General features: G+C 37.7%; 1 protein-coding gene across 1 annotated transcript in view; it reads right to left on the reverse strand.

Moving 5' to 3' along the window:
* Nucleotides 1-21,563, reverse strand: part of LOC109092761 (thyrotropin-releasing hormone-degrading ectoenzyme-like) — a 119,956-nt gene that overhangs the window by 82,216 nt on the left and 16,177 nt on the right. The gene's annotated exons all lie outside the window — the stretch shown is intronic.

A 21,563-nucleotide genomic window follows, 5' to 3' on the forward strand; every position in this document is an offset into this window, starting at 1 on the left:
TTGGGCCGAACAGCTATCCTGGGCTGAGTATGCTCATAATTCCCTCCCTTCCTCGGCCTCTGGTATCTCTCCCTTTCAATGTTGCCTCGGCTATCAACCACCCTTATTTTCATCCCAAGAGACCGACTCTTGCTGCCCGTCCGTTCAGACCTTTATCAGTCGCTGTAAGCGAACCTGGAAGAGGGTGAGATCTGCACTATGTCGTTCAAAGAGACGCATGTGCGTGGCTGCTAATAGATCGCGTGTCAAAAGTCCTCGCTATGTCGCAGGTCAGAAGGTTTGGCTATCTACATCTAATTTACCCCTCCAGTCTGACTCCCGTAAACTGGCCCCCCCGCTTCATCGGACCGTTCCGCATTATCAAGATCGTTAACCCTGTCGCTGTCAAACTCCGGTTGCCGCAAAATCTTCGTCGTGTTCACCCGGTGTTTCACGTCTCCTGCATTAAACCGGTCTCCCGCTCCCCCCCCCACCACTTCTTTCTCTGCCGTTCGTATCGAAGACTCCCCGGTCTACACCGTCCGCAGGATCATAGATAGGCGGCGTCGGGGTCGTGGTCACCAATACTTAGTCGATTGGGAGGGTTATGGTCCTGAGGAGAGGAGTTGGGTCTCCCCTAAGGATATCCCTGGACCCCTCGCTCATTGATGATTTCCTCCGGTCTCGCCAGCATTTCCCCGCTGGAGCGCCGGGAGGCGCTCTTTGAGGAGAGGGTACTGTCATGGTCTTGTCATGATCCTGTCTCTATCGCTCTCTTTTTCTCTCTCTGTCTCCCCCTGCTGGTTTCTCCTCTCCTGTCTCCCCCGCTCTTCGCTTCTGTGTCACAGCTGACTTCACTTCTCATTAAGATAATTTCCCCTCCACCTGCTTCTCATATTGCCTTGTTATCTGGGCTACTTCTACCCTCTCGTTCTCGTGTCTCTTTGTCAGATTGTTATCTCCTAATGAAGCTGTTGCCGTCTGCACAAGAGATTAGTATTGTCCTGTCCTGTCCGGTCTAGTCGGGGTTAGGTTAGTCATCTGCTATCCCTGCCCGTTCGTCTCTGTGCTCACCCCTTTGCACCCCCACAGAACCTTACCTGCTGTCCAACGCCGCGGCCTCCCCGCTCTGCGAGCTCCGTTTCCCCGGATCTCCCCTGAGCCCGGTCAAGCCTCCGCCTCGCCAGCCTGCTGGTGGTTCAAGCCACAGAGGTCTCCTGTGTTACTTATACCCAGCCTGCGGGTCTGCCTTTGTTTTCACCTTTTGTACTCCTTATTTGGATTTTCCTGTGGCTTTCCTTTGTTTGATTAAAGACTGTCATTTTGCCCTCGCATTTGAGTCCTCTCCCTTCAATACCCATCACAATATCACTAGAATATCACACTCCTGGAAAATGCCATTGTAGATGTCTAGATATTGCTATTGTAGATGTCTTAAAGGATTAGAAACATTGGAAGTGTCTTTTTTCTGAAGAGAAGTTCAGTTGTCAAATGTGTAGAATGTCTTAATCTACCAGTGGAGATTCAAAGATACAGAAATCTTCACTTTGTTTTGATTTTGTTCATGTGAAAGAGGATTTGATACATTCCACTGTGGGAAAAAACTACCGACCATGAAGCAGAAGCTTCAATACTGTCCACACACACACACACACTGTCATGTTGTGTGTGTTCAGTTGACATCATGAGTGCAGAGACCCTCCTCTCGCCGCAAAAAACTTTTCCTCCCTTTCCTGAGACTGTTTGATCGTGAACTTAAACTGTCACTTTCTCACTTTTTCATGTCAAAGATAAAAAAGTGAGAAAAACATTTTCCTATTTCTTTCCTTCAACTCTATCCTACTCTCTCTCTCAAATTATAAACAAGGAAATTTGGGGAAATTCCCAGTAGGCCGGTTTGTTTTGATCGTACATGAACTGTTGAGTTTTGATTTTTCTTCATTAAATTCAGTCACTCTCTCAACTGAACTAGCTAGTGTTGGTCTGTTTTCTTCTACAGATCCTACAGTACAATCTTAGGAGAATTTGTGATGTGACCTCTGCCACTCAAGAGCTGTCATTTTCCAGCCTTTTTCAGAGCGGTCAGTCATTGGGCTTTGGTTTCTATGTTTTGTCAGAAATGTGTTAAAAATAGAATGAAAAGAAAAATACAGCACAGAAGACGCCTTTCCCGACAGACGCTGTCAAACTGACACATTCAGCTCTGCAGTGAGAGCAGAAAGTGAAAGCAGAGAGCAAGCTTCACTTCACTAAACTGTATTTGAATGTGAACTCAGCAGCATCCTGATTTAATAACAACTAAAATCTCAGTAGGTTTCAGAAATGCCAGCTGGCAGAAATCCTTTAAATTGTGCTCCTCAGTTTCCCACATGGACACTTCTTGAATAAATTTCAACAGATCAGATGAGGACAAAATGGCCCAAAACTACAGTGAACATACTGTTGTGTCGTCCAATTATCAGTCTGTCCAGATACAGTAAAGCATGACAATGAGTTCACTCAGCATTTAGTAAAATGTCACATCCACCTAGGGGGCATTGAACTGGACATTTAACTTTGGATATAAAAGAATGAATAAATGAAAACGACTGAGTCTGAAAATGATGGCAGACTGAAACATATTTGTTATTAATTTATTTACTTTTAGAAAATGGAGCAATATGCTTGGAAAACTGAAGCAATATAATTCAGTTTATGTTGACAGTTGCCCATCGTCTAGAGATTTTAATGGCTTAAATTCAAGATCTCATTCACCCGCTTCTCATTTTATTTACAAACCTTGTTATATTGTAAATTGCCTTTGATATTCTCATTTCAGAGAGCTTCCATGTAACATCTAATGAAACAAAATTGGACTTGATGTTCTTATAGAGAGCCAGCAGCATAGTACTGGTTGAAAATGACCCTTAATAAAGGTTTTTCATTCACACGAGAAGTGGAAGACCTGCCAGTAAACACACAGTTCTTGTATTCATCTTTTTCGAAATGCAGTGGATTTTGTCTCTCAGATGGACAAGACTGAAATCCCAGAAATCTCAGTCCATGATCAAGTATGAGAGTCTTGTGTGTATGAGGTGCATCTGACACTCACTTTAAATTATTTATCACAAAGAGATGGATTACATCTTGTATGCTGCAAAGTTCACATTTACACCTTGAAATATAAATCCAGAATAGATATTTTTATAGCAAATAGGAAAAATAAACAATGTACCAAAAATAACCTTACAAGTACAAGCCAGAATGTCAGAAAAAGAGGAAAAATAAACCATATTTTTACAAAGTCAGTGCAGAAAAAAAACCACCATAAGAAAAAAAAAAAAAACAAAAAAAAAAAAAAAACTTCATCAGCTTTTTTTAAGCTCTTTAATCAATTTCATTAATGTTTCTTGGCAAATTTCTAATGGCGAGTTGCAGTGTTTGGTACCCTCGTTTTGTTTCGTTGGGCGACATTCAAAAGCACATGAAAAGAAACAGCCAGCATTAGATAAAGACTGAAGCGCAAACACACTCACATTAACAGGGTGCATAAAGGCTTCAGCCAATCAGGGGCTTCTGAGTTTCCCTGGGTTTGAAGGCAAGTGAACAAAAAAATGTGGAGAAGAATTCAGAGGTGAACGCCAGTGCAGTAATGTGATGGACATTTTCTCTTTGGAGCAGCTCTTAAGGCTTTAAGGACTTTCAAAACACAAAAACACCAAGGCTTCTTAGAAATACTCCATAATATCGAATCTGAACACACAAACACACACAGTGAGAAACGTCTGATCTTCACTCTCTGACTTTCCTGCAGCAAAACAAATGCTTGATGCACAAACCAACCAATCAATATCCTCCATTTATGACACGTTCTTTTTTTTTTCCTCGTATCCTCGTGCTCAATAAGGCAATTGGTCTTTTGTTTACAGCGTTCATACGGCAGACGCTCCAGACGGTCGATGGTATTGGCAGACGCTGTAATTTGTTCACACGGGTCGGGCGAGAGGTGTTTCAGACATGAATAAACACCTTATTGTTGAATTCTTCAACATGATGAGTGTCATTTAGGATAAAGATGCATTCAAACGCAATCAGTGAGTTTATATGATGTTTCTGTTAACTACTGGTTGCTGTGCCCGTCGGTTCACAAGCACTGTTGGATCTGTGTCTCTTTGAGTTTATTCACTTAGTGTGGCATTTCTTCTAATGTGTCACTGAATCTGAATGTACTGAGTACTGCGGGTAATTCGCAGGTCCACAGCGACTCTGTGGCTGAAAACACAAGCACGTTCATTTGGACGCAGACACGAGGATCTGCAGCACAACGAGAGTGAAGTGAATACTGATCAGCCGCCATCTTCATCAGATCAGCTAGCTTGTAGCTAGCTGGAGATTTTCGCTTGCTTTGGCTGGACGGGCTGGAGATAGAAATGGGAAACTCTGGGTTGTTTCACAGAGGGGTTCACACAGTGTTCACAGCTTGAACTGTGTATCTGTAAATCCTGGATGAAAGTTGAATAGAATCTGATTTGTAGCTCTCTTTCTCTTGTTGGCGGTTTCTCTCTGAACACTGTGGAAACCTGATGTCTCTTTGATCTGGACAGATCTTGGCTAATTGACCGGGATGCGAGCAGGATTTGATGCAGCTGCACTCCCGCTGTGCACAGAGGTTGTGTGATAACTGTTTTCATGTTTTTTTGCAGCCTTTATACTTTATTATCAGATTGTAGCCAATAGTGATGTCACTTTAATATTTGTATACTGAATTGTGATTTTTCTTTGCATATATTTAATCATTTATAGCCGGATTTACTCTGTATTAACTATGTTGATCCTTGTGTTCGGCTGAATAAACACAAAACTAGGGGTTTGACAGATATAGTGGATACATTTTTTTTTTTTTTTTGGCTTTTTATTATTATTTTTTACTTAATGTGTATAGGTTTTTCTGTTTGTCTGGTAAATACGTGCATAATAGGATCAAGAGGTTGCTATCTCTTTATTTTACATGTTTTTGATCAGTTTTTTTCATGTTAATACATTTTAAATAATGTTATTTCTAATTTAGTAAATATTATGTAAAATAAATATAAATTGTATCTTTACCCTTACATTAAAATCCATAATACTATATAAATTGGCTTTATATCAGCCATCAGCCACCCTGAATCATTCGTGTGTAGGCTACTCTAGCTCAAACAGTAGTGCACGATCATGGGTTCAGTTCGCAGGGAAAGTAAGAACTGATAAAATGTGTAACTTGAATGCAGCGTAAGAAGCAGCTTTGAATAAATCCAAATCTGCCAAATGCATAAATGCAAAGCATCAGCTATTAAAATGAAAATCCATAACAGTCGACCAATATGCAAGATGCATGTTAATTTACACAGAATTAAAGCCTTAACCCTCAACTTACCTAAAACATCAACACTATGCTTTTGCTCCTTTGCAAACCATGAAATTTCCTTCAGGAAATGCAAATGTAGTCTTATTCTTTGCTGCTTGTCTCTGCAGAAATTGCCTTTTCAGGAAATGCAAATGTAGTCTTATTCTTTGCTGCTTGTCTCTGCAGAAATTGCCTTTGGCCAGCAGCTCTCATTCTTCACATCTCTTGAACCTCTGTGGGAGGCTGATGCAATTTTCATTCTGTGTGTGTTAGGTTTTGGTAGTAAAACAATAATGAGTAATAATCATGAGTAAAAAAGAAATGCAACAACTTCCATTTTTGGCATCTTTTGTTCCTGAGCTACAGTGCCACAACAGCTAACTGTGACATTTCTATTGATGACACAAACATACTAAAGTTCAAATCAAGTAATAAAATGTAAAAAGAGATTGAAGAAATAAAAAAAAAAAGCGTGAAAACTGCCTGATATAAATGCTACACATATATATATACATGACTGAGACTGTTACAGATTGAACAAACTCATCTCTGCCTATCCCAAGCCGTGGGTTTGAAACTCTTTTCTTTCTCTTCTTTGGATGTGTCATTCTGTCATCGGCAGAAATCTGTTTGCTTTTAGCAGCACATTGCAACCGCTCCTCACTGACTTCACATTGACAGGAGGGGGATCAATCTACAGCGCTGCGCTGCGACAAACCCACCGACGCCTTGACAAAGACAGACTATCAGCATGTAACTTTGGCTGTCTTTGTGCAGAATCTGAGGAAAAAGTGAAAATTATCTGCCTCAAGGGTCTTTGACTCAATTCAGCGCTAAAATCACATCAACCGTGTGTCGAGCAACGTGAAGCACGTTTCAAACTAAAACATTAAAAAAGAGAATTTGTGAACATATTGTCGAGGTCAAACACTTCAACTATGTGAACAGAGTGACGGCATCTGACAAAATATAGCAGGAGTTTTTTTTTATTTAAAAATTTATTATTTATTTTTTTTTTATGTAACAGGGAAAGAGATATATAAAGATAGAGAGGATGGGTGGATGGATGGCTACATCACAGAGCACCTGTGCACCCATCATGCTTGAGCACTTTCAGGCCGTGAGGGATTGTGGGTCCAGACGGCTGCTGACAGAGCAAGCAGGGAAACTAGCGGGAAATGAAGCAAGAGTGTGGAAGAATAAGCTAAAAAAGGAAGGAAGGAAGGAGCAATAGGACAAAAAATTTCAGTGTAAGTGAAGCTAGTGAAATTCAGGCTCTTTGTTAAATATGTATGAGCGTTTTGAGGGAAAGAAGCTGTTTGACTTCTATCTAGAGCAACTCCAATGTCACGATTCTCACTGAATGACTTTGACATTGACCTGCTTTTAGTCCAAAACACTGAATCCACATCCCAATCCACATCGAATCAAGCAGAAAATTCATGTTCATCTTTATATAAAAGTTTAATGGTGTCTCTGTGTGTATGTGTACTGTATAATATTTATATGTTCATGTGTGTGTGTTTATTATTAATGATTTTGTAGAAGCTGCAACTTTGGTCATGTTTCACTATGGAGTTATAGCTATAGCTACATTGAAACCTTGGTAACACTTCAGAATAATGGTCCTATGCAGGTAGTAATATGTAGCACTACATTAACAATGATCTTGATACTATATTAACTAATATGGAGGCAAGATTAACTAAGCAGTAAGTACCAGCAAATTTAGTACAAAGGTAGTTCCTAATTAGGTATTCAATAATTACTAAATAAAAATATCTTCTTTGAGAATTACTTGACCAATTAATTAAAGAACAACCAATTAAATACTAATCACAACAGTAATGTCTAAATGCTTTAAACTTTAACATTAAATTACTTGTGTTATTGATGCCAACCCCTCCCTTATTACTCAAGAGTTAACAGGAACTACTCATGATCTGGACCATTATTTTAAAGTAGGAAAAAGTTAACCTTCTGTAATTACTCGTACGTTACCTCAAGCATTACCTTGTCAGCCCACAAGAACTAATAATATTTTAAAGTGAAAAACATGTTAACATGGCAAGGCTAGTTTATTTATATAGCATATTTCATACACAATGGTTATTCAAAGTGCTTTACATAAAAGAAAGTAAAATAATCATAAAAAATCATCACAACAATAAAAATAGGTAATTTAAAAGCTTTTAAAATTATTAAAATTTTTATTTAAAATGAATTAAAACCATTAAGAAAAGAAAATTATTATACATAAAATACAGTGCAATTATTTCGGATGTAGCACAGTGCTCAATCAGTAAATCCACAGCTAAACCAGGTGAGTTTTGAGTCTAGATTTAAATGTTTTAGTACATCTGATATCTTCTGGAAGCTGGTTCCAACTGCAGGTGGCATAATAGCTAAAAGCAGACTCCCCTTGTTTTGTGTGAACCCTTGGTATTTTAAACTGACTCAGTCCTAATCAGAATTAGCTTTATTCACCAAGTGTGCGCAAACACACAAGGAATTTGTTGTTGTTGTTTTTAAGAAGCTCTTGGTACATACATGCATACATATCTGACATGAGAACAGAAACATTTAAATAAGACTTAGCAATAAATAATAATGTGTATAAATCTGGAACAGAAGATTTATGTAAAGATTTGTGCATTATTTACTCTATATATACAGCTTTATGTAAAGATATATGGTGCATATATAAATTTAATATATATATATATTATATATATACATAAATCTATGCATTTATATATATATATATATATATATATATATATAAGAAGCTCTTGGTACATACCTGCATACCTATCTATATAGAAAACATATATAAGACGCATCACCACTAACAATAATAATAATAATATATATATATATATATATATAATATTATATATATATATATATATATATAATAAATGCATATGTATTTACATTATGGTCTAATGATCTCAGTGGTCTGTTAGGTTTATACTCAGTGAGCATGTCTGCAATGTATTTAGGTCCTAGGCTACTGAATGATTTATAAACGAGTAAAAGTACTTTAAAATCAATCCTAAATATAACTGGAATCCAATGTAAGGACCTGAGGACTGGTGTGATATGCTCAGATTTCCTGGTTCTAGTCAGAATCCTGGCAGCAGCGTTCTGGATTAGCTGGAGCTGTCTAATGGTCTTCTTGGGAAGGCCAGTGAGGAGACCATTACAATAGTCCACCCTGCTTGTGATAAAGGCATGGACAAGTTTCTCCAAGTCTTGACTGGAAACAAAACATCTAAGTCTTGTAATGTTTTTAAGATGATAGTATGCTGATTTAGTTACTGCTTTAACATGACTACTGAAACTAAGGTCTGATTCCAGAATCCCAGAATCCAGATGGAGTTATATTAAAAATAGTCTTTGATCTTTTAAGCTGTTTCATGGCACTCAGCGGATGTTGCATGCATCAGTCCAAAATAAGTTAAATAAAAAGTGCCCATCCATAAAAAAAAGCTTTACCAAAACGACTCATTTTTGTGAACAAAGGCCTTCTGTAGCAAATCGATTCGTTTTTGTAAGAAAAATATCCATATTCAAAATGTAATTATCACTTTTATTTAGCTTACGCCAACAGTTACAAGGAAGCAGCTCCAGGTTGATGACGTATGAGGCCAGTCTCCTCTTGGCTTATATGGAAATCCTCCGACATTCTTCTTTACAAATCCTCGTTTAGTACTTCTAATTAGTGACCGTTGTTTTCTTTTGATCTCTCCCCTGCGCTTCTACTTTTGTCACTTCTGAGCGGCGCATGCGCAAAGCCAACCTCCATACGTCATTAGCCTGGAACTGCTTCCATATACAACAGTGAGCGCAAGCTACATTAAAGTGATTATTATGTTTTGAATACGGATATTTTTCTTACAAAAACACATCAATTCACTAAAGAAGGCCTTTGTTCACCCCTCGGAGCCTTGTGAGACACTTTTTTTTATGGATTTTTTTTACTTTTTTTTATGGATGGGCACTTTCTATTTCACTTCTTTTGGACTGATCCATGCAACACCCGCTGAGTGCCATGAAACAGATTGAAAGATCAAAGACAATATTTTCACTCAAAATGTCTTCTAAAATTGACAATATTGCCTAAAAAACAAAGTGTGAAATTGTGTCTTGTTAGTTTAGTAAATGTGAAAACTAATAAAAACAGAAATTAAACCACTTTGGAGTCGGAGGATAAAAATTTGCTGAAGCTTTTGAGACATTCGCTGAATGAAGAGGGGAATGAGGGACACGGAGAGATGAGAGTCATTGCCAGTTTGAGACAGAAGCCTGTTTTCAGCACACATATCTGACAATCCCCTGGAGTGAAGAGCAATCTGGAGAGGTCTATTATAGTTGAGGAGGAACAGGAAAACACGAACAACTCTTCAACCATGAAAGAGGTCAGGTGACACACATACATATGCAGAAACGAGAGTTTCCATTTCCAAAAATGTGTCTTCATTTTTAAGTGAGGACAAGACACAAGCCAAAACATGCTGAACTAGAGCGTTTATGTGCACTAACACTGCTGTCAAAAGCCATGGGAGCGAGACGGAGCTCTGACCCCGCCAACCCCCAGAGACCCTCAGTAACCCTGAGCCTGGAAACTGACAGGCAGAGAAATCCACAGTGAAGCCCACAAATCCTTCTGCCCTGTAACTCAACAGCCGCTCTCCTCAGAGAACAGAGGCCAGGTCACATCGCTCGCAAAGACAAGATGACTTAACAAAGAGAATGGAGATAAAAAACACAAATACAGCAAAGTGAAGAGGGGCACTTAAGAGAGAGACAGAAAGACAAGAGCACTTGAGAGGAACATGCAAATGTGGAGAAGAGGTAAAAGTGAGAGAGAAACATATGGACGAGTCTCGCAGATGGTGGAAACATGCAGCCAAATACAGAGAAACAGCGATGAAGAAAAGCTGGTTTGATCTGCTTATGTGTGTTTCAGTAATAATCTGGCTCCTGGGAGACACAGGCCGCACACTTAAAAAAAAATAAAAACTAATGCAACACTAATGAAATGCCTCTTGAAGATGGTTATGGGATGTTTCTTCAGCTTCTGGCACATATCCCAGTTCTTGATTTTTATTAAGACTAACAGATTTTCTTTCACTGTAAAATTAAAATTGTCTGGAAAACTTTACATCAAGTCTTCATTATTTATTTTAGCTACTTTGCAAATTAATCCTAAAACATTTTAAAATTTATTGTGATTGTGTGATGATAATGTATATCATTTTTAACAAAAAATTATAACTGTTATTTCCTTAAAGTTTTTTCCTGAAATCAGTGTACTTGTTTAGACAGCAGTGTTAATGAAGAGCATGAGATATCAGAAAAATCAAGGTAAATATTAATTGCTAGCAGAATAGCTTTATTTTGCATAATTTTGTCAAAATGTGTGAAAATATATTTAAGTTACTTAAAATTAGCCTTATGTCTGTGTGTTGCAATCTTTGAGAATTTCTCTGCCTTCACTCCCTAGACATACCCATTCTAAAACCAGCAAAGGTCTGCAGGAAATTGTGTGTCTGTGTGTTGCAATCTTTGCGGTTCCAGTCCCACTGCTGCTGAGGCACGGCAACGGCTGAGATTGCAGGGATCACATATGGATCTAGCAGACGGATTGGAGAATTTCTCTGCCTTCACTCCCTAGATCTAGACATTTTAACCGATCAGACGATTAAGGGGAAGTCATGGCCTAATGGTTAGAGAGTTTGACTCCTTACCCTAAGGTTGTGGGTTCGAGTCTCGGGCTGGCTACCACGACTGAGGTGCCCTTGAGCAAGGCACCAAACCCCCAACTGCTCCCCGGGCGCCGCAGCATAAATGGCTGCCCATTGCTCCGGGTGTGTGTTCACGGTATGTGTGTGTGTTCACTGCTGTGTCTGTGCACTTTGAATGGGTTAAATGCAGAGCACGAATTCTGAGTATGGGTCACCATACTTGGCTGTATGTCACGTCACATCGGTGGTCTCCTATATCAACCACTATGAGTGTCTGTGTTTGTGCCCACTATACAAGTTGGCACATCGGATCCTCCTGTGGGCTTAGGGAAAACTCCTCTCATTCAGAGCAGTTTACATCTCTGGGCACCTGTCGAGAACCGGGGAATGGAGGCTCCACCCTGATGTGGTGGAGCAGGAGGTGGATCTGTGTGCATCTTCAGACTTCACACTATCCACTTTGGTTCTCATTCTCACATCCAGCTCCTCTCGAACTGGACACCATGGTACAGACACGGCTGAGGCTGCGTCTGTACAACTTTTCCCCGATTGCTCTGCTCCCGGGAGTTCTGGAGAGATCCATCTTCTGCTAGTAGCCCCGTTATGGTCAGCCCGAGTTGATTCTCAGACCTAGTGTCCCTTTTTGATGGCTCTCCCCTGGCGATTCCGATCAGGAAGGACATCCTCTCTCAGACGAGGGGCTCCATCCTTTACCCCTGTGCAGAGTTGTGAAAGCTATGGGTGTGGCTCTTAAGGAAACAATATGCCCTGAAACTCTTTACTTCTTGGTGCGGACAGCGACTGCAAGACCCAGTTAACTGCCCAGTGATACAATTCTGGAGTCTCTGCAGGAGCATCTCTCTGCAAGGTTATCTCCCTCCACTCTGAAGCGCCGGCTGAGATCGGTCACTTGTTCACAGTGTAGTATTTCATGTACAGTGAATGGCTCATAGTGCACAATGTAGGAATAGGGAATGATTCAGACAATGTAAATATGCTTTCGATTGGTGCAAATAAGGTCTGGTTTCATGTTGTTTAACTGTGAACCACAGCAGCACACACAGTCTGATCTGGAATTTGGCTCCGGTCCAGAGATGCGATTGCAAGGAGCAGATCATATGTGCGAGTTGGCATATATTAAACTCATTTTTTTTTTTAAAAACTACACAGCCTCAGTTTCATATTGAATCTAGGGGGTAATCTATTAGACTGTGGCTGTCAAATGCGGCTTTACTGAGCTCAGTGGCTCTGGCCCGAGCAAATATTAACAAAATACTATTGGCTATTTTAAAAAGGTGGCGGGGCTGCTCTATGTCCTGCCCTCTCTTCCTGTTTCAGTTGAAATGACATCACCACGTAGAATAATGCTGCATGTTTCAAAGCACTTCAGGGGACCTTTAACACAAAACTCTAGAAAAAAATATCTTTCATTGTTTAGTGTCAATTTATGTGACACAGAGAGAGACATAATCTTAAGTATAAAGACACTTAATGTAATCTCAGATAGGATGATAATATTTCTAGCCCAAGGCAACAGTCAAGCTAAGTGAGTATGAAATAGTTAATTTCAGTCATAACGGAAAACCCTCAAGGAGAAATGACCCACCACCCCAACACAATGTGAGTTCATTGGTTGAGACAAGAACTGCAGAGGTCAAGTGTTATTTGGGCTAAACTAGGAGGAGAAAATCTTGATGATCTTTATATGAAATTATCAACCCAGGTTCATTGGAAACTCTGGCTACATTACTGCAAAAACTAACCTGTACATACATTTTACTGCAGTTTACAGCTGAAATGAATGCTAGATGCTGCAAAACACAAACGACTATGATATATATTACAAGGGCATATTATTGATTAATAAAGACTCTTTTCATGCTGTTCTTTTCAAAATGATATGTTGTGACACTTTTTCCATTAAATTAATGTTTACATATGTAACTATTATGTATCTAATTATGTATCTAAATATATATCTTTTTTCACATATTTGCTTTTAATAACACTATCGCTTATGTTTAATGTTTAATAAAATAGTTTAATGTTGATGCTATGTTTAATGTTGAAGGTATGTTATTTTTAACCCAATAGAGGATAAAATTTTTAGTGCCACCTACTGGACATTTAATTTGCAAGCGAAACATACAACAACCAACATCATAAAATGTCGCCAGATTTGCATTCTGCTTTTTCAGATAAAACTGAATGCAATTTTAGTGCCACTCACTGGACATTTCACTTTGAAAGTGCAAAATTTGTAAGAAACAATGGAATATCATTTAGCAAAAAGGTACCCACAGTCTTTCTGACACTAAAAATTATATTGCGCCTCTTGTGGATATATGACCTGAAAGTATGGGGTGCCTATTTCAGGTTTTACGTAAACGGAGCCAGTGCCTGGTATTTAAAATCGGAGCTTAGAAAGAACTTAGAAAGAACTGAACTGACAATGATAGAACTCTATTGATTATGCTTATGTAGTCAAAAACTATTCGGGAAACCAATTTATAGTTTATTATTATCCACTTCAGTTTCTGTTTGTGTTTGTAAAAGTGTTTGAGTGTTCATACAACTGAAGCCAATAAAAAGTGATTTATACTCAATTTCTGATTCATTAGACCGAATAATTGTTATTGTACCGTGACACATTTGGAAGAAAAAAGAGAAAGAATAAAAAGTGACTAATAAAGACAAATTTCACCACACTGTAATTCAAACTGTTTAGCTTCTAAAAATGTTAGCATATTAGAACAACCGTTCTGCTAGAAGTCAAAATAAACTAATGCGCTGCTACACCGAAATAAAGAGTTGTGATTTTATAACTGCTCAAAAATACTTCAGAAACTGTAATAAATATAGATAACTGAACACTTCTGCAGATCAAAGCACAAACTGAACTGACAATTTAGTTACAAGTAAGTGTATGTGAAAAATACTTAGTTACGTGTGTGTGTGTGTGTGTGTGTGTGTGTGTGTGTGTGTGTGTGTGTGTGTGTGTGTGTGTGTGTGTGTGTGTGTGGAAAGTACCATTAAAAGATGTGTTACTAGAACACTGAAAGGGATATTTCTTCTAATATCACACGACATGTGAAATGATTAATATAATTACTCCAGAATCTAACCAGCCTCATTATTTGCTTCAACTTCCTGAGCAATTCAATTATTTGCTGAGCACTTTCAACAAATACGTGTTGACGTTTTGACCCTTAAGGTCCTTTTTTTTTTCAGCCAAATAAATCAAGCTCAATGCGTTTCAAATGCAGATCTCATCTTGTAGTGTTAATGATATTGTGACGGGATCATATAATAATTGACTTTATGTTGAGTGAGTTTTGGCTTGAGTTTACCATTATTAACCTCATATTCTTCATTTTACGCTCAGACTGCCCGTGATTGCTTCTTGATGAGTGAAATCAATGAGCTGTTTGGTGTATAAATCAAAAAACACAAGCTAAAAGGCTAATTATTCATAGGCTGTTAAGAGTTTAATGTGCTGAGCTGGAGTTGTCGTGACATGGATATTTATGAATCATATATAACATGCTGTTATTTTTCACTGTAGATATTATTTTTGAATATGATGAAGTTAGCCAATCAAGACTAATGACACAGCCACCTCCCAACATATCACCATAACTCATCAAGTGTGATTTTATAGCAGTGTGTTATAGATTTAGCCACTGTAGCCTCAGGCCGCAGCCACTGGCTGACAGAGCACTGTGATTGGTCAAGGCCTTCGAGCCCAGCCAGCCGCTTGCCCTCTCGCGGTCGAGACAATTAAAACATAAATACAGTCTTCCTCGCTCAGCAGACCAGAGCACTTTCACCTCATCCACCCATCCATTCCTGATTCAGCTCCAAACATTCCCGCTCTTTACCCCTCCATCATTCATCATCCTGCACTATTGTCTCTCTCTTTATTCCGATGGCGGTCCTCAGTTCCCTGAATGCTGTTACATCACCACACAGCAACAGATGAGGCCAGACTGACTGATGCTGCTGTGGGATTTACCACATTGATTCTGCTCATATGCACACACACACACACATTCACACACGCACACGCTACTTAAACACACGCATACACATGTACACATACAAGATAAACGCTGTTAATTACACATGCATGCAGCACTTTGTGTCCAAGCAAATGTTCCTGCAAAACACACATGCAAAGGGGTGATAGCAAGGACATGACTTCAGGCAACATATATTTTATTTTATGTTTATATTTCTGTGTCGTTCATTAATTGGAGCCACATTTCTGACAGTGAGTTGCAGCAGCAGCTCTGTGAATGAACTTGTTTGATATTTAAGGTTCATAATGTACATTTTGATATCCTTATGCAACCCAGATCTAAATAAGCACAAAAGCATCAATCTTGATGCCCTTTACAGCCTGAATGAAATAACATGTTCAGCATAAACCAACATCTAATCAAGCGATCTGTCACACTAAACTAGATTCAAATTACATATGTAACCCCAGTCCAAAAATATAACAAAACGCTGCTAAAAAACTATTAACACTCATTAACCCTACTAAAGCAGAAACTGTAAGATCAATAAAACTGGAGGTGACTTACACATACTGTTCAGAGAGAAACTGTAGTAAGAACCCTGTAATGCTAAACAGCTATTTTTTAATCATTTTATAAAATAATCGACCCAGCACACCCTGAGGAACAAAGCCAGAGGAACAAACTCTTCAGGAGAAACCTTGTTTAAACAGAAAATTGCTTTGCACAGAAAAACCCTCACTAAACACTATCTCAGTTGAAATGTCCTCCTAAATACTGCTTGTTTGAAGAATCTGAGCTTTCGTGAAGGTTTAATCAGTGTACAAATAAAACCAGGCCAGACGAGACAGAAGAGCTGATTATATTATTGCTCAAACTCTCATTTCATGGCATATTTGCAATAAATCAGATGTGATTGAAATTAGTAACTTCACTCCAGACTCCAACCCACCTCAGATATCAAAGAAAACTTCAGACAATGAGCAGAGATTGAGAAGAGAGTGATAATTACCCTCAAACCCAGACTAATTAAAAGCTTCTGCTGATCTGGTTCATCTCAAAAGCACCACACATTACAGCCGCATCAAACTCAAATCAACATGTCTGAAACTCTAGAGCTCGGATGTGGAGCATGTGTCCCTTACTATTTTAATCATCTATTTTTGTCTTGCAAAGTGGTTTTTATGTTTATAATTGAGACTTGGATAAATCAGAGGAAACTGGGCCCCTTCTCCAAAGCATAATCTGAAAAGTTGTTTCAGCAGTTTTGAAGCACAATTACTTAAGATTAATCCAGAGAATGCAGTTTTGCGTGCCTTGATTTACTGACCACCCCATTAAAATAAGAGGCAGGAGTTTTTATTTTTTCTGGTACAATTTTACAACAAACTTTTTATTCTTGGAAATTTTAACATGCATGTGTATTGTCCCTTTGGTTCTGAGGTCATAACATGGTTTGTTAATTAGACAGCTGTATATCTAAATGTTTTGAAGATACTTTTATCAGGGGTGTTTGCCTTGTGTCCTCTTTCTTAAAGTTGGCTGTTGAAGAGCAACTTTTGCATTTGTGTGGAAATTAGTGTTGTGAAATGACTAATTGCTATTAATTGCATCCAAAATAAAAGGTTTTATTTACATAATATATGTGTGTGTGCTGTGTACATTAACATACAAATACACACACGTACAGTTTATATTTCGAAAATAAATAAAATTTAAATATTTATAATAATACAAAAAAAAAAACAAATAAATATATTTAAAATATAAACAACATATTTTTCTTAAATATATACATGTATGTGTGTGTATTTATATACACATAATAAATATCCACAATACACACACATATATTATGTAAAGAAAAACATTTATTTTGGATGAGTTTTAGTTTGACAGCACTATAGTGGAAATGTTTTAGACTCTGTAGCTCCATTTAAAATTAAGGAACCCAAGCTACAAACAGCTTTGGCTTAACAAGAATACTCAGGCATCCAGCCAGGAATAGAGGAGGGCTTAAAGAAAGTGAAAGAAAGATAAGCTTTGTGTATCTTATGAAATTATGGCAGATTTTATGGTCAGTTACCAGCACTCTGGTAAGGTTGCTAAGGAAAATATTTTTCTATCCTGATAGCAAAACATGTGCATAGCCCTAAGACTCTCTTTAGTACAATAAATAATTTACTTATTCCTACTTTTTTTCCCTGATGCTACACCTACAGTCTGTGATAACTTTAGGTTTTGCTGTCAGTAAAATTAATACCATTTGATGTTGTTTCCCCTAATATGCTTAAATTCATCTGTTATTGACCCATGTTCAGCCTGCTTAACTGAGTATGAGCCTATGTCTTTTTACTTCCTCGTGGGTGTTCACCAAAAAATTAAGCCTTCCTCATGGTCCCTGGAAGCGGTGCTTCTCGTCTCTTTGTCAAAGTCCTTGGTGTCATTGAACATTTTGTTTCAGCAATAAATAACCTCAAGGCACTGTTTGAAAATAGGTCTGTCTAAATCTGTTTACTATAGATAACTACTGTCCCATCTCAAAATGACATTTATTTATGTAAAGTACTAAAAAAAGCTGTTCTCTGTCAATTGTCTGCATCTTTAAGTAACAATAACTTATTAAACATGTATCAAACTGGTTATAGACTGCAGCACAGCACAGAGTCAGCATTGCTTAAGATATCGAAAGATCTTTTGTTAGCTGCAGATTCAGGCGATTCTAGTCCTCCTGGATCTCAGCACTGCCTTTGACATACTATTGCCAGTGATCATACTATTTTGCTTGAAAAGTTCAATGGAAAGGAATTCAAAGCACCATATTGAACTGGTTTTGAACTTGTTTAATATCACTTTGATAGAACATTTTTGGTTGAGGTTGGTAATTTTTCTTCCTCTATGGTACTATTAACTAGTGGTGTAACTCAGGGATCAATCTTGGGCCGTCTTTTGTTCCCTCAATTTCCACTTTAATTTCTATAATCATATTATACTGCATAATATTAACCAACAATACAAACCTATACCATACCCATAAACACATACCCTTTAAACACATAAAAAATTATTACATGCACTCTTTGTTGGATTGTCTAACAGAGGTAAAGTGCTATTTGGCAGCTAAATTTCTTCAGCTGAATGAATCTAAAACAGAAATTGCAGCCTTTGGTCCCAGCATCTATTATACAGATAAACAACACTGTGGGTCCTTTATCTGTGAATTCTCATGCTCAAGTTTGAAATATGGGAATGTTTTTTGATAACAGCCAACAATTCAATAAATAAATCAATTCAGTGCTAAAGGGTGCTTTTTATCATAAGCGATGCACTTCAAAATTAAAAGTGTTTTTATCACTAGGTATTTGGAGAAAGTAATAAACGCTTTTGTTTCCCCTAGGCGGCAATACTGTAACACTGCACCTAGGAGTGGCTCAGTCCTCTATGGCCCAACTTGATACAAAATGCTGCCAAGAGGCATCTTACTGGAGTAAGAAAAAGTGAACACATCCCTGCTGTTCTAGCTTCCCTACAATGGTGACCAGTTGAATATCATGTTAAATGTAGGGTTTTATTATATGTGTACAAGAAGTTAAAAAGCCAGGATCCACAATATATTGCAACTCTCCTTCTCCAGCAGAAAATCCCTTAGGCCCTTAAGGTCTTCCAACAAGCTGATGCTGACTGTGCCAAGGTCCTGTTTGAAGTTAAAGTGATGCTGTTGAATATGTCTAATGCTGAAGCTTTTAAAACCTCATTAAATACATAGGTTTTACTCTGGCATTGTAGTTTTGTTGACTTGTATGTTTTCTTGTTAGGTTTTATTATATGTTGTTTTATTTTGTCATATTGTACAGCATATTAGGCAGCACCGGCTATTTTTTAAGTATGCTTTAGAAATAAATGTGCCTTGCCTTGGCATATATTTTATCCATCAATCAGTTTCAACTGATATAAGCAAAATATGACTTATTTAGTTATCTTATTTTATGTGAAGTGGAGAAAATTCTTAAACACTAGAGTGAATTATTTGTGGTTGATCTTTTGCCATATAAGAGGTTATTGTATGAGTTTCAGAACTCTAAACTTTATTGGTAGTCTAAAAACAGCTTATATTGAAGACAAACTGCTAAAGTGACTCGTTTTGGAATTTGTCACATTATGATGTCATAGTTCCCAATTTAGCAGTGGAAAAACACAGTCTTTTTATTGCCTTCCTTCTGATCCTAACAGTAGGAAAGAGTGGATGAACTATTTTTAATAGTTTCAGATCGTGTCAGTAAGAACCTGGCCGCTTGTTCCCTTAATTTTACAGTGAATTCTTTCTAAAGAAGACACAATTCAACGCAGCACTTTCAGAGAGACTGAAACTAAAAGACAATCCTGCGCTGACTACACTGGATCTAACAGTAATGTCGCAACACACAAGTGTGACTGACAGTGTTTTTATCATGTGTCACCATTGTTTGTGTGTTACAGACAGTTTGAGTATTTATACATTTTTCACATAAATCACACCAGCGTCTATCTATGAAAAATGTTGGCTGTATTACAGATATGCAGAATTTTTTATTTTTTTTACATAAAACAGTATAATTTATCCTTTGTCAACTACCTCTGTAGTAACACGAAGTATCTACAGTAAACTTTATTTGCAATACCCATGAAATATAAAAACTGTAATACGTATAAATGTTTCACTTTAGCATTTATTTTATTTAATTAATGTAAAGAAGTATGCTGGTCAAATTCAACAGACTGAAGTATTAGATTCATCTACATTTAGTTTGGTGCCATTGTGAGAACAGCAGCATTTATTTGTGTGTGTTTTGTGCTTGCATGCTCCTACGGTGTGAAGGCCGGCCTGACATTTCGCCTGGCGGCCTGACGGCCCGTCTCCGTTCTGTCATAATCAATCCAATTATAGGATTACATCACATTTTATTGAACAGTCCTCTGGGAGCCAGTTTGTCCAGATCTAATCCGCATTATAAAATCAGACGCTTCTGCTATTTGTGAGCTGAGTCTCTTCTCACTGAGCCCCTCAAATCCCTCTTCAGCAGCACCACTGTCCGTCTCAGGGGCTTTATCCTTAAAATCATTTAACGAGGTCATAAATACTTAAATACCATCATCTTCCATCATTTCCATAGAGCTTCGTAAATCGGCATAAACAGACAGATGGCCATTAAACTACAGCCTCCCCTTATGATGGGTAGATGTGAATCTGATGGAGAAATGAAGCATTTATAAAGGGCACAGTTCTCTGTATTTTATATATTTCTTTTTCTCTCTTTCTCTTCACAGTTGATCCTAAACGTCCAATCAGCACGAGCTGCCAGCCGTCTCACAGGTGATGAATGAGGCTCCAGTGCAGCTCTGACTAAACCAGTGACAGCGTTACTTTCTCAGACAAATGATCTGATCTACGGCACAAACTGAGGCTGAATTAAAGCTTGTAACAGGACTCAAGACGGGATCCTGCAATCAAACACAAAAGTGAGTGAAACTAAACTTCAAACACTTTGAGCACCACACACACACACACAAAGTAAAACTGCTTAAAACAGCAAAAGTCTGGAGTGATGGCAGAACCACGAGCCCTGACAGCGTGAGACTCTGTGTTTTGCGGTGAGGTCAATATCATTAACACACACTCAGCAGGGTGTTTGCTCTTTAGTGTGCAGTCAATATATCTGTTTTTTTTTTTCACTCCTTCTTTCCTTAAAAATGTTCTGTAGTCATACCATCTACAGTGATTCGATAAATAGTATGGTGCCATAGTATTTACATGCCTCATATAAATCATGGCACTATAAATCATGGTACTGAAATATATTGTACCAGGGGTTTTTAAATAGCCAGTAAGCCACTTTTTTGTCAATCAATCAATCAATCAATCAAACTGTCAAAGTGAGATGGAAATGACATGAATTTATTATTTTATTCTATCAACTGTCAGTTTTAGAAAACAAAACAACTGCATATAGTTTTGTGCAAAAATGTAATGTACCAACAAATCTTACACATGTTTGTACATTAATTTATAAATGTTCATTTCTCCTTGCTTGCAAAAAGTACTCTTTGTATTTTACAGACATCATACAATTTTGTTGAATCTTTAAATAAAAAAAAATATAATAATAATAAAAAACATTTAAATGTAAATACAATCACAATTTCAATATCACAATTTAATTGAAATTAATTTATTTTATTATATTTGTAATAAATGTATTACTGTAAATTTGGCAAAAAAAATATATATATACATACAAAATATGAATAGATCTTTGCAAATAAATAAAAACAGGTGCTTTTATATTCTAGGAAGATGGTCCTTCACAAAGGGAAAATCATATATGAGCCATCAAAAAGATAACATTATATTTAGATGGCACAGCAAAGAATACCAAATGTACATTAAAAATGTGTTTTTTATCACTG

Source organism: Cyprinus carpio, chromosome B4 (genome assembly GCF_018340385.1).
Source record: "Cyprinus carpio isolate SPL01 chromosome B4, ASM1834038v1, whole genome shotgun sequence".
In the NCBI taxonomy this organism is placed as follows: domain Eukaryota; kingdom Metazoa; phylum Chordata; class Actinopteri; order Cypriniformes; family Cyprinidae; genus Cyprinus; species Cyprinus carpio.